At 34.2% G+C, this 13,484-nt stretch overlaps 1 protein-coding gene across 1 annotated transcript in view; it reads right to left on the bottom strand.

The window, feature by feature from the left end:
* Positions 1-13,484, bottom strand: part of arrdc2 (arrestin domain containing 2) — a 38,968-nt gene that overhangs the window by 15,743 nt on the left and 9,741 nt on the right. The gene's annotated exons all lie outside the window — the stretch shown is intronic.

Below are 13,484 nucleotides of genomic sequence, written 5' to 3' on the forward strand. Positions count from 1 at the left end.
GGACTATAACAAGGTCTAAAGTAGGACTAAACTAGGTCTAAAGTAAGACTAAACCAGGTCTAAAATAGGACTATAACAAGGTCTAAACCAGGTTTAAAATAGGTCTAAAATAGAATTATAACAAGAACTAAACCAGGTCTAAAGTAGGACTATATCAAGGTCTACACCAGGTCTAAAGCAGGATTATTGCTCTGCCAAATAGTTTTAATTGTTTAAAAAAATAAATTTGCTAAAATCCAAATAAAAACAACTGAAGAAAACGACCAAAACACAAAGAAAATGTGACTAAACCGACTCACTTTAGTGCAGAGCGATTAAAAATTCTCCTTAATTACGACTTCACAATTTTATAATTACCAAACGAAACCCGGGACGTCCCAGTGTTTTTTATTCTTAAACCTGGTCTCCCTGTGCCATTAAACCAGATGCCCTCCCGTGTTTTAAAAGTCTTAAGCAACGTCCTGACTGCGCGGTTTTGTAACGCGAGTCAACACTTGAAAATCAGGTCGATTCTAAGATTTCATTCATAACTTTTGAGTTTGTGTAATCGCTCAGTCGTCCAGGCGGGATCCAGGCTGAGGTTTGGTTTGTTTTGGTTCGTTATTTGGCAACTTTAAAAATCACAAAATACACAAATAAAAAAAACAGCTAGGGATTTTGTGCAGGTCTAAACCAGGTCTAAACCAGGACTAAACTCGGTCTAAATGAGAAATTAACGAAAACTTTTCTTCTCACACAGACTTTAGCTCATTTAAGTGCATCCAAACAAGGACTAAACCAGAACTAAACCAGGTCTAACCAGGTCCAAATGACTCAAAACTATTCAGAGACAATTCATAATCAACCCCACTGCATCTAAACAAGGACTAAACCAGAACTAAACCAGGTCTAACCAGGTCCAAATGACTCAAAACTATTCAGAGACAATTCATAATCAACCCCACTGCATCTAAACAAAGACTAAACCAGAACTAAACCAGGTCTAACCCAGATATAAAGTAGTAAAGCAGGACTAAAGTGCAAAACCAGGTCTTAAGTAGGACTATAACAAGAACTAAACCAGGTCTAAAGTAGGACTATAACAAGAACTAAACCAGGTCTAAAGTAGGTCTATAACAAGGACTTTTCTTTTTTTGTTTAGACCTTTTATGAGTCCCAAGACCCATTTCGTAATAACTGTTTTGAAGACCTAGAATTTAGGTCCAGTTTTACGTCCAGGTGTAGTCTATGACCTAGTTTAGTCCTGGTCCAGAACTGGTTTAGACCTAGTTTATTGTAAAGTCCTATTTTAGACCCAGTTTAGACCAAGTTTTGATCTAGTACACAGAGTTCCTGGTTGCTTTTTTAGTCCTGGTTCAGTCCTAGTTCATTCCTGGTGTAGACCTGGTTTGTTCTGGGTTAGTGCTAGTTGGACTAAACCAGGTCTAAATCAGAATTAAACCAGGTCTAAAGCAGGTCTAAAGCAGGTCTAAACCAGGACTAAACCAGGACTAAACCAGAATAAAACCAAAATAAAACCAAAATAAAACCAGAATAAAACCAGGACTAAAGCAGGTCTAAGCCAGGATTCAACTAGTACTAACCCAGAACAAAACCCGGTCTAAACCAGTTCTAAATCAAGGTAAAACAAGGGCTAAACCAGATCTCAACCAGGACTAAACCAGGTCTAAATCAGAATTAAACAAGGACTTATATAGTACTATCCCAGGACTAAACCAGGTCTAAACCAGGTCTAAACCAGGACTAAACCAGGACTAAACCAGGACTAAACCAGGACTAAACCAGGACTAAACCAGGTCTAAACCAGGTCTAAACCAGAATTCTAGCTCTGCCTTATACTTTTAAAACTTTTTAGAACCACTTTACAAAAAGGAACAATCTGTTAAAGTCGATATAAAAATGTGAACAATGGGCTGATCATGTGGTTCCGGTAAATCTTTTTCTGTTCCAGGAACTAAACTCATCGTCTCGTTAAAAACCTCAGCACGTTTCCTTTTCCTTTCTGTTTTAACTTCGTCTCTCGGTTACATAAAGACTCAGCACCTTTTTCAAAAACAATAACACGGGCAGGACAAGTCTGGGCAAAGCCTGGGTCAGGTCTGGGCCAGGTCTGGGTCTGGATCAGGTCTGGGTCTGGATCAGGTCTGGGTCTGGATCAGGTCTGGATCAGGTCTGGGACTAACCTACTTTCATATTTACAGCTAAACTTCCAGCTAAAAGTGACTCAGTTGTGTTTGCACAACAACTCCACAACTCTGAGGAAATGTGCAAAAGCATCAGGCTCGTCTGCACGGATCGATATCGAGCTGTGTTTTTTTTTCCGATTAATCGGCAGGTGGAGTCTTAGTTATAAGGATTTTAAAGGTCCAATACTACACGAAACTGACTCTCGTGAGCTTTAAATCGTGTTATCATGTTGTTTTCTCCTCAAAAACAAACCTGGAGTTGTTTTGTTTTATTAAAATATGTGACATTCTAGGCAAAATATTGGTAATGTTTGATTAAAAACACGAAAAATACTAAAAATGTGACATTAAAAGTCAAATTTCTACCCAAAAAAACAGCAAAAATATGGGATCAATTTAGTTAAAAGTAGTTACAATTTTGGAAAATATTTGAAAATTCTCAGCAAAATATTGGTAATGTTTGATTAAAAACATCAAAAATACTAAAAAGCTGACATTAAAAGTCAAATTTCTACCCCAAAGACAGCAAAATATGGGGTCAATTTAGTAAAAATTCTGGAAAATATTTAAAATTCTCTACAAAATTTTAGTAATGTTTAAGTAAAAACATGAAAAATACTGAAAAGCTGTCAGTAAAAGTACAATTTCTACTCTAAAATGTGTTAATTTTTTGGAAAATATCTGAAATTCTAGACAATTTCAGGTACACGAGTCTTTGGGTAAACGCTATTTTGATTTCCAACACAACATAAAATGAAAAAACCTAATTGTAATTGAAATAAAATCCAAAAATGTTGAATCTTATCATTTTTGGTTTCATAAATCCAAGTTCCAGATTAGACTTTTGGCGTGAAGTAGCTACAGTGAACCAGGTCAGGTGGAATTTGTTGCAAGTAAGTAAAATTATGGGTTAAATTTTGTGAAAATTGGTTACGATTTTGGAAAATATTTGAAATTCTAGGCAAAATTTTTGTCATGTTTGGGTTAAAAGCAAGTAAAAAGTTTGTGAAGAACTTTGAGAACAAAAGAAGAAATACGGAAAAGCTGACATTAAAAGTAAAATTTCTACTCAAAAGAGAAACGTATAGGTTAAATTTGGTGAAAACTAGTTAAAATTTTTGAAAATATTCAAAATTCTAAGCAAAATTTTGAACATATTTGGTTAAAAACATGCAAAGTATAAAGTTTTAGCTTTGAGAACACGTTAAACTTTAACTCCAGATTTGTTGAACAGCTACATGATATTGAGATTTTGTTACAATTTCAGAAAATATTTGAAATTCTAGGCAAAATTTTTCTAGCATTTGACTTAAAACAAGTTATAAGTGAAGTTAGAAGTAATAAAGTTTGTGAAGAACTAAAGAAAATACGAAAACGCTGACATTAAAAAGTTTAATTTCTACATCAAAATTAAACGTATGGGTTCAATGTGATGAAAATAAGTTGACATTTTGGAAAATATTTGAAATTCTATTCAAAATTTTGATCATTTTGGGTTAAAAACAAGTATAAAAGTTTGTGAAGAACTTCGAGAACAAAAGAAAATCCTGAAAATCTGACATTAAAAGTAAAATTATGATTCGTATGGGTTAAAATTTTGGAAAACATCTGAAAAAGTCAAGGTAGTATTTGTCTAAAAACATGCAAAAGTCTAAAGTTTTAGAAGAACTTTGAGGAAACGTGGGCCCTTTAAATGAACAGCAACAAGAGAGTGTGTCGGGTTGGAGATTTCCGGAGCGTCCCTGAACGCGTCTCCATAAACACGGCAGACTTGGGTGTGGAGGCGAAGGAGCAAAACAAGTCCGGGGTGATTGATAGTTCCAGGTTCCTCGAGGAAAAACAGCGCGACTGAGCATGCCCAGAGCAGTCGCAGGCGGCGGCGGCTGCGGACCAGAGCCCAGCGCCGTGTTTACTGAGGAAAAGTTTAAGGGGCGCTCGCGGTACTTTTCCTCAAGGCCAAACTATAGGTGTGTGTGTGTGTGCAAAACGTGCAAAAAAACAATGTAAGGAGATCTGAAAACGAGAACAGGACGGTTTGCAATCAGACACGGGTACGAGGGAAGAGTCGCTTCTATTTCAGGGTTAAAACTCTGCAAAATATTTCAAATTATAGGCAAAGTTTTGGGGGTAAAGTTTGAATTAAAACGTGCAAAGTTTAACGTTTCTGAAGAACTTTAGAAAGACAGAAAATACTAAAAAGGTGACATTAAAAGTAAAATTTCTACCCCAAAGAGAGCAAAGTATGGGTTAAATTTGGTGAAAATTAGTTAAAATTTTTGAAAATATTTGAAATTCTAGACAAAATTTTGATCATATTTGCACTTTGCGTGTTTTGAGTCAAAGTTTTAGAAGAATTTTGAGAACAAGTGTAGAACAAAATACATCTTCGGTCTCAAAAAGTAAAAATTTGTGAAAATATTCCAAATTATAGGCAAAATTTTGGGGGTAATGTTTGAGTAAAAATGTGCAAAGTGTAACGTTTTTGAAGAACTTTGAGAACAACAGAAAATACTAAAAAGGTGACATTAAAAGTTAAATTTCTACCCCAAAGACAGCAAAATATGGGTTCAATTTGGTGAAAATTTGTGACGATTTTGGAAAATAACTGAAATTCTTCGAAAGATTTTGGTAATATTTATACTTTGCATGTTTTAAATCAAAGTTTTCGAAGAACTTTGAGAGCAAGTTAAGAACAAAATACATCTTCAGTTTCAAAAAATGAAAATTTTGAAACATATTTGAAATTCTAGACAAAATTTTGGTGTTAATGTTCGACTAAAAACGTGCAAAGTTTTTTGAAGACCTTTGAGAACAACAGAAAATACTAAAAAGGTGACATTGAAAGTTAAAATTCTACTGCAAAGAGCAAAATATGGGTTCAGTTTAGTTAAAATTTGTTACAATTTTGGAAAATATGTGAAATTCTAGGCAAAATTTGGGTAATATTTGCACTTTGCGTGTTTTAAATCAAAGTTTTAGAAGAACTTTGAAGACGTATTTCGCTCTCCATTTCAAAACGTTACAAAATTTGGGAAAATATCTGAAATTCTAGACAAAATTTTGGTGGTAATGTTTGACTAAAAACGTGCAAAGTATAAAGTTTTTGAAGAACTTTGAGAACAACAGAAAATACTGAAAAATAACAAGTAGTAAAAGTAACATTTCCAGCTAAAAAGACCAAACTATAGCTTTGATTTTATAAGCTTAAAATTTGGAAAAACCTTGAAATTCTGGGGAAAATCTTTTAGGAATGTTGGACTTAAACCAAACCAAACAAAACAAACAGCCTACAGTTTCAGAAAAACAAAAATATTGAGAAAAAACAAAGTGATTTTCAGTTCAAATTCTGTGCAGATTAAAATATTTGGGATTTTTTTTTTTTTAACATCTGAAATTGTTTGAAAATTTGAGAGTGTATGAGTCATTTCACAGAAGGCCTAGTTGGAAAGAATTCCCCAACTTAAAGCCATAATGTGTAACTTTTTTGCCCAAAAACTGACAAAAATAACAAAAGTTTCAGTCAATACGAGGCTTCTGAGAAAAAAAACGGGAACAGAAATGTGGTCGTTTACGTTCACAAATCTGCTCCAGAAGAATCCAACTTTTCAGGAATTTTTCGTTCTGCCCCAAATTCTGAGAAACTTCATTCACCGGGAGACGCTGAAACTGGAGCCGCTCAAAACAAACTTGTTTACTGATTTTGTTCGGTTGGGGGTCGGTGTCTGGTTGCACAGCGCCCCCTCCTGGACACACGCAGGCGCAGCGCTCACTCAGGAAAAAAAAAAAAAAAAAAAAAAAAAAAAAAAAAGCAGACTCTGACTCTGACGTGACGAGACGGCACTTTTAAAAATAAAAACTGGGGCATTTAAATGAGTGGCAGCGTGATTCTAGAAAGTGATGATGACATTCTCCCAGAGCCCAGACTGATTTTACACACGACTATATTTACCTAACACCATCGGTATTAAAGCTGCACTGTGGAACTTTTCTGGTCAAATGCTTTTCTCCATGGTGATGTTATCGCTTTCAAATCCAAATTCACTTTTCCAAATCCACACATTTTACAAATAAAGCAGTTTCCAAAGTGCTGCACAGTTCAAAAATGGGAAAATTTGCTTAGAATTTCAGATATTTTAAAAAATTTTGAACAAACCGTTGGTAATGTTTGACTAAAAACATGAAAAATGCCGAAAATGTGACATTAAAAGTAAAATTTGTACCCCAAAGAGAGCAAAGTCTGGGTTCAATTTGATTAAAAGTAGTTATAGTTTTGGAAAATATTTGAAATTCTAGGCAAAGTTTTGATAAAGTTGAACTAAAAACTTGAAAAATACTGAAAATGTGTCATTAAAAGTAAAAATTCTACTTTATTAAAAATAAATAAATAAAAAATATCTGAAATTCTAGGTAAAATTTGGGTAATATTTATACTTTGCATGTTTTAAGGTTTTAGAAGATACGAATTCTACACCAAAGAGAGGTTTAAATATAATTAAAAGTAATGACAGTTTTGGAAAATATGTGAAATTCTCAGTAAAATTTAGGTTTATTTTGCATGTTTAAAGTCAAAGTTTTAGAAGAACTTTGAGAAACACGTTTTCACTCTCAAGAGGTTAAAATTTGGGAAAATGTATCAAATTCCATGCAAAACTTTGGTAATATTTGACTAAAAACATGAAAAATACTGAAAATGTGACATTAAAAGTAAAAATTCTATGCCAAAGAGAGCAAAGTACAGGTTCAATTTATTTAAAAGTAGTGACAATTTTGTAAAATATCTGAAATTCTATGCAAATTGTTGGTAATGTTTGACCAAAACCATGAAAAATACTCAAAAGGTGACATTAAAAGTAAAAATCTTACTGCAAAGAGCAAAACATGGGTTCAACTTAATTAAAAGTAGTGATAATTTTGGAAAATATCTGAAATTCTAGGTAAAATATAGGTAATTTTTATACTTTGCATGTTTAGAGTCAAAGTTTTAGAAGAACTTTGAGAACAAGTTAAGAACAAAATATATTTTCAGTTTCAAAAGGTTAAAAATTGTGAAAATATTTGAAATTCTAGGCAAAATTTGGGGGGACGAAGTACAAAGTTTTTGAAGAACCGAGATCAAGACAACAAAAAGATAAACTGCTAAAATTTGATCATACAAGCCCTAAAATAATCAAATCTGTAAAATCAAATAAAAGCAAAACGATAAAAATCATAAAATAGCAACAATTAAGTAAAATAAATAAAATAAAAGACCCTAAATGGTAAAGTAGAGCTGTTTAATGTCATACTGTGGAACATTTCATGCAGAGCAGAAACATTTCCATAGAAACAAGCAGGTGACCCTGTACCGGAAAGTTCCAGAGTGCAGCTTTAGTTATATTACTCCTGGCTGACCCGTCTGGTTTAAATATTATTGCTCTATAGAATCTGAGACGTCACATGAAACGCAGCGACGCCTAAAATAACTTTACTACATGTCCTACTGGAACACGTTTAACAAGAAGTAGTAGTAGTAGTAGTAGTAGTAGTAGAGAAGTAGTAGTAGTAGTAGAGAAGTAGTAGTAGTAGTAGTAGTAGTAGTAGTAGTAGTAGTCGTAGTAGTAGAGAAGTAGTAGTAGTAGGAGTAGTAGTAGTAGTACTAACAGTAGTAGTAGTAGTGGCAGTAGTAGGGTAAGTAGATAGTAATATTAGTAGTAGTAGTAGTAGTCATAATAGTTGATTGATTAGTTAGTTGTAAGGGTTGGTAGTAATAGCAATGGTACACAACTCAAGTAGTAATAATATCAGTAGTAGTAGTAGTAGCAGTAGCAGTAGCAGTAGCAGTCGTAGTAAGTAGTAGTAGTAGAAGTAGTAGAAGTAGTAGTAGTAGTAAGTACTAGTACCAGTAGTAGGAGTAGTAGTAGTAGTAATAATAGGAGTAGTAGTAGTAAGTAGATGTAGATAGTAGTAGTAGATAGTAGTATCAGTAGCAGTACCAGTAGCAGTAGTAGTAGTACTTGTATCAGTTGTAAAAGTACCAGTAGATTCTAAATTAAATCTATAGTAGCAGTATTTGCAAATACTGTAGTAGTAGTTTTACTGTTGCAAATACTACTACTACTACTACTACTACTACTACTACTACTACTACTACTACTACTACTACTACTTACTACTACTACTACTACTACTACTACTACTACTACTACTACTTTTTTACTGTCGCAGCAAATACTACTCCTATATTTTTACTTTAGAATCTATTACTTTTACAACTGATACTACTCCTACTACTACTACTTACTTACTTACTTACTTGTGCTACACTTCTACTACCACTACTGCCACCACTACTCCTACTCCTACTACTGGTATTACTACTACTACTATTACTACTACATTAAGTATGTAAATGTGTGTTTTTGTTCTTTAAATTGTCTTTATGATTCTGTTTCTATTTCCTCAGGAGGTTTCAGTACTTCTGCCCCCTCAGTACTTCAATACACTTCAGTACTCTCCTGTTTGTGTATTCCTCAGGAGGACAGTGCCCCCTGCTGGTGACGTGTAGCAGTAGTAGTAATAGTAGTATTTGTGTATTTATTTAGGGTTTGTCGTCCTTTATTTTCCTTTTTTTTAATTTATTGTTTATTTACATACACACTTATTGTCTGTTATTACTGAACATGATCTATGGAACAGAATAAAAAACAAAGAAGAAAAAAGACTGGAGATTGGAGTTTAAAGTTTAAAGCGAGCCGGATCTGTGGAGTGGCAGCTGCGTTACACGTGTGAGAACAGCAGGCATTTAAAACGAGCACATTTCCTGTTCGCGGGTCAGTAAAAGTCGAAATAAAACTGATTTGTTTGAGCAGTTTCCTGTTCACAGAGTTTCAGTTTCACATCAGAAGCTCAAGATTATTATTCTACTTTTGACTTTTGACTTTTGACAGACACAAGGACAGAAACGACACGCTGGACTTTTGTCTCAAACTTTACACTCACAGTTTATGTAGGATATAGATAATAGTAATAGTAGAAGTAGTAAGTAGATAGTAGAAGAGGTAGTAGTAGATAGTACATAGTAGTAGTAGTAGATAATAGAAGAAGTAAGTAGTAGTAGTAGTAGTAGTAGGTCCTAGTAAGTAGATAGTAGTAGATAGCAGTAGTGGTAGTAGTAGATAATAGAAGAGGTAGTAGTAGTAGTAGTAAGTAGGTAGTAGTAGTAGTTGTAGAAGTAGTTGTAGAAGTAGGTAGCACCAGTAAATAGTAATAGTAGTAAGAAGTAGCAGTAGTAGTAGTAATAGTAGTAAAAAGTAGCAGTAGTAGTAGTAATAGTAGTAAAAAGTAGCAGTAGTAGTAGTAATAGTAGTAAAAAGTAGCAGTAGTAGTAATAGTAGTAGTAGTAAGTAGGTAGTAGTAGTAAGTAGGTAGAAGTAGTAGTAAGTAGATATTAGTAGTCTAAAGTAATAAGTAGTAATAGTAGTAGTAAGTAGTAGTAGTAGTAGATAATAGAAGAGGTAGTAGTAGCTAATAATAATAGTAGTAGTAGTAGTAAGTAGGGTAGTAGTAGTAAGAAGTAGTAGTAAGTAGATATTAGTAGTCTAAAGTAATAAGTAGTTAGTAGTAGTAGTAAGTAGAAAGTAGTAGTAAGTAGATAGTAGTAGTGGTAGTAGTAGATAATAGAAGAGGTAGTAGTAGCTAATAATAATAGTAGTAGTAGTAGTAGTAGTAAGTAGGTAACACTAGTAAATAGTAGTAAGAAGTAGCAGTAGTAGTAGTAATAGTAGTAGTAGTAGTAAGAAGTAGCAGTAGTAGTAGTAGTAAGTAGTAAGTAGGTAGAAGTAGTAGTAAGTAGATATTAGTAGTCTAAAGTAATAAGTAGTAATAGTAGTAGTTAGTAGTAGTAGTAAGTAGAAAGTAGTAGTAAGTAGATAGTAGTAGATAGCAGTAGTGGTAGAAGTAGATAATAGATGAGGTAGTAGTAGTAGCTAATAATAGTAGTAGTAGCAGTAGTAGTAGTAGTAGTAAGTAGTAAGTAGAAGTAGGTAGCACAAGTAAGTAGTAGTAGTAGTAAGAAGTAGTAGTAAGTAGATAGTAGTAGTCTTAGGTAGTAAGTAGTAATAGTAGTAGTAGTCAGTAGTAGTAGTAGTAGTAGTAATACTAGTAGTAGTAGTAAGTAGATAGTAGTAGTCTTAGGTAGTAAGTAGTAATAGTAGTAGTAGTCAGTAGTAGTAGTAGTAGTAGTAATACTAGTAGTAGTAACAGTAGTAGTAGTAATATTGACAGTATTTTGACAATGCATTGATAGTGAAAAAGTACACATCAACACATACTCGGCCTCTAACTTTTCATAAAAACTTTTAAAATGAACTTTACAGTAATATTAAAGCTGCTTTTCAGGCGCTTGATACTTCTGTGACTATAATGTCCCACAGTATGGCATTAAATTAAATGCGTATCCACGGAGACGAGCGGGTGAGGTCACACGTCTCTGTGCCGGGTCTGGACTCTTCACAAAACAGTATTTCAGAAGTACTTTGCTTTTCTTAAATTCACCCAACGACCCAAGAGACTTAGAGAGAACTACATAGACCATGATCCTTTGCTCCGTTCCAGCCCAATTCCAATTTGTATTATGAAAGAAATTAAGAGATATTATGATACTGTTACATCCCTACGTTAAACTAAAATTTGAAGTTTCCGATACGATACATATCGATACGAAGCGCTTTCGGTTTGATACGACATATTTTTTTATTTTTTCGATACGATTCAATAAAAAATAAAGGTTAAATCATGTCTGTGATACTAAAAGTCTTTGTTAAACCACTTCTTGTGCAAAGTTCATTTGAAACACAAACATTTTAATCATCAAAACAGTGAAAATGTCGAATGTATCACATAAACGAGTTTCCTTTCTTTAAACCACAGGTGTCAAACATACGGCCCGGGGGCCAGATCCGGCCCTCCAAGACCTTTAATCTGGCCCTCAGCTGATTTTCTACTAAAATATTTTGATTCTGTTTTTATTAAAATATTGTTAATTTTCTGAGCACAGCAGCGTCTCCAGCGTCTCTGTACGTGGCCCCTCCCACCAGAGCAGCACAAATGAAGACTTGTCTCTTTCCAAACGCTCTTAAAGGACGATCGTTTTGACTGTTGACCGTGACACCCTCATCAGAAAAATGTCCAACATGAGAAAAGTGGAGCCGAGTGCAGGATTTTCTAAGAAAAATGTACTTATTCCTATTTACACAAGTTAATGTAAAACAAGTTCATGTTAAAACATTGTGTTGAAATTGTATTTTTCTTAAAGTTTCAGGTTAATATTATAATATTTTGTAAAAGAAAGAGTTCATCAATTAAAAAAGATAATAGATTTGTGTTTCTCTGCACAAATATTAGAACTTATTGTTATTTTTGGGGTAAATATTTTCTGTTTTCTGATCCAGCCCCTTTGGAATCAAAGTCGGTTGGATACGGCCCCCGGACCAAAATGAGTTTGACACCCCTGATCTAAACAAACAACAAAACTGTAGCTGTAACAAAATAATTTAGTAAATTAAACCAAAAAATACTCTTGGTGATATATCGAAACAGCAGCCCACGATATCGATGCTGTATCATTACATTTATCAAAACGATATATCGATAGTTTGATATTTTTGCACACTTCCACTCGTCAATAGGGCTGTGATTCATTAAGAAGTTGCCAATATAATACATACCACGATACGATATGTTTTTCGATACCGTGCACTTTCAATTTAATATGATTCAATACGATATATTTCAAATCGATTCGATACTGTTCTGTGAAAAGCAAACACTAAATCATGTCTGTGATACTAAAAGTCCACTAAGTTTGTGCAAAGTTAATACGAAAAACACCAATTTTTACTCAAAACTGTGGAAATATCAACACAACTGCAGCTCGTACATTAAATAATTTCGTAATACACACTTTGACTGCAAAAAAACTAAATCTAGTTAAGTTAAGACGACTTGAATTAAGAAAGTTTTATCATGATTTGAGCAAATTTCACTTGACGAGTAAAACGATCTGCAGTGGAATAAGACTTTTTGCATCTAAAATAAGAAACAAAATGAAATGTTGCTTGAATTAAGAAAAACATTTATTCCATTGGCAGATAATTTTATTTGTCAAGCTGAATCGACTCAAATTAAAGTAAAATATTCTTCATTTAAGTCATTTTAATTTGGCTAGATATTGTTTTATTCCAGTGTAAAAATACTCAATGTCAGCACTGTATCATCAAATTAAATGAAACGATATATCGATATTTCAATATTTTTCCACACCCCTACTCGTCAGCCGATTACATAAACACTTTTTACTATTATTATCGGAAAGTAAACAACAAATTTCCTTTTCCAAATCAACAAAAACATCTGAAACAGAAGTTAATTTGTCAGAATGAAAGGGTCATTCTCCGAGCGCAGACCAGCAGCTCTTTGTGGTCGTTGTGTTTTATCAGATGAATGGGGGAAACGTGGTACCAGCTGCACAACACAGAGGGGAGGGGGGGCCAGATGTTTTTCTGTCGTCGCGGTAACCGGGCACGGCGTTTTACAAACCGAGACCCCCCCCCTTCCTCCTCCTCTTCCTCCTCTTCCTCCTCGCTCTTTCACTCTCCGTACTCAAAACAAAAACACGGCACAAACGGTGATTTAAAGGGCCCGTGTTACGCCATTTTCCTCGTCTCTCAGACAAACGCAAAACACCACCTTGTGATGTCATCGTGTGGCGATACAGGAAGTGCTCCGCTCCCAGTGTTGGGAAGGTGACTTTTAAAACGTAATCCCCTACAGATTACAGATTACATACCTCAAAATGTAGTTTGTAACATAATACATTAAATTACTTAAAGTGAGTAATGTAATCTGATTACTTTGGATTACTTGATTTGCTGTAGAGAAACAAAGACGAGGAAATCGTAACATAAGATGTTTTATCTAAAAGACAATAAAAAAATCACAGACTTTACTTAAACAAATTAAACGAGGAGACACGTCCACACAGCATGATTTAGTCCTGTTTTTAGTTCTTGTTTTAGTTCTGTTTTTTGTCCTGGTGTCCTGGTTTAGTCCCGGTTTAGTCCTGGTTTAGTTCCAGTTTAGTCCCGGTTTAGTCCCAGTTTAGTCCCGGTTTAGTCCCGGTTTAGTCCCGGTTTAGTCCCGGTTTAGTCCTGTTTTAGTCCTGGTCTAGTAAGCCTATAGTAGTAGTAGTAGTAGTAGTAGTAGTAGTAGTAGTAGTAGTAGTAGTAGCAGTAGTAGTAGTAGTAGTAGTGATAGGACTTG

The sequence above is a fragment of the Boleophthalmus pectinirostris genome, unplaced genomic scaffold (genome assembly GCF_026225935.1).
Source record: "Boleophthalmus pectinirostris isolate CB_2022bp ecotype Guang Dong unplaced genomic scaffold, ASM2622593v1 HiC_scaffold_7, whole genome shotgun sequence".
Classification (NCBI taxonomy): Eukaryota; Metazoa; Chordata; class Actinopteri; order Gobiiformes; family Gobiidae; genus Boleophthalmus; species Boleophthalmus pectinirostris.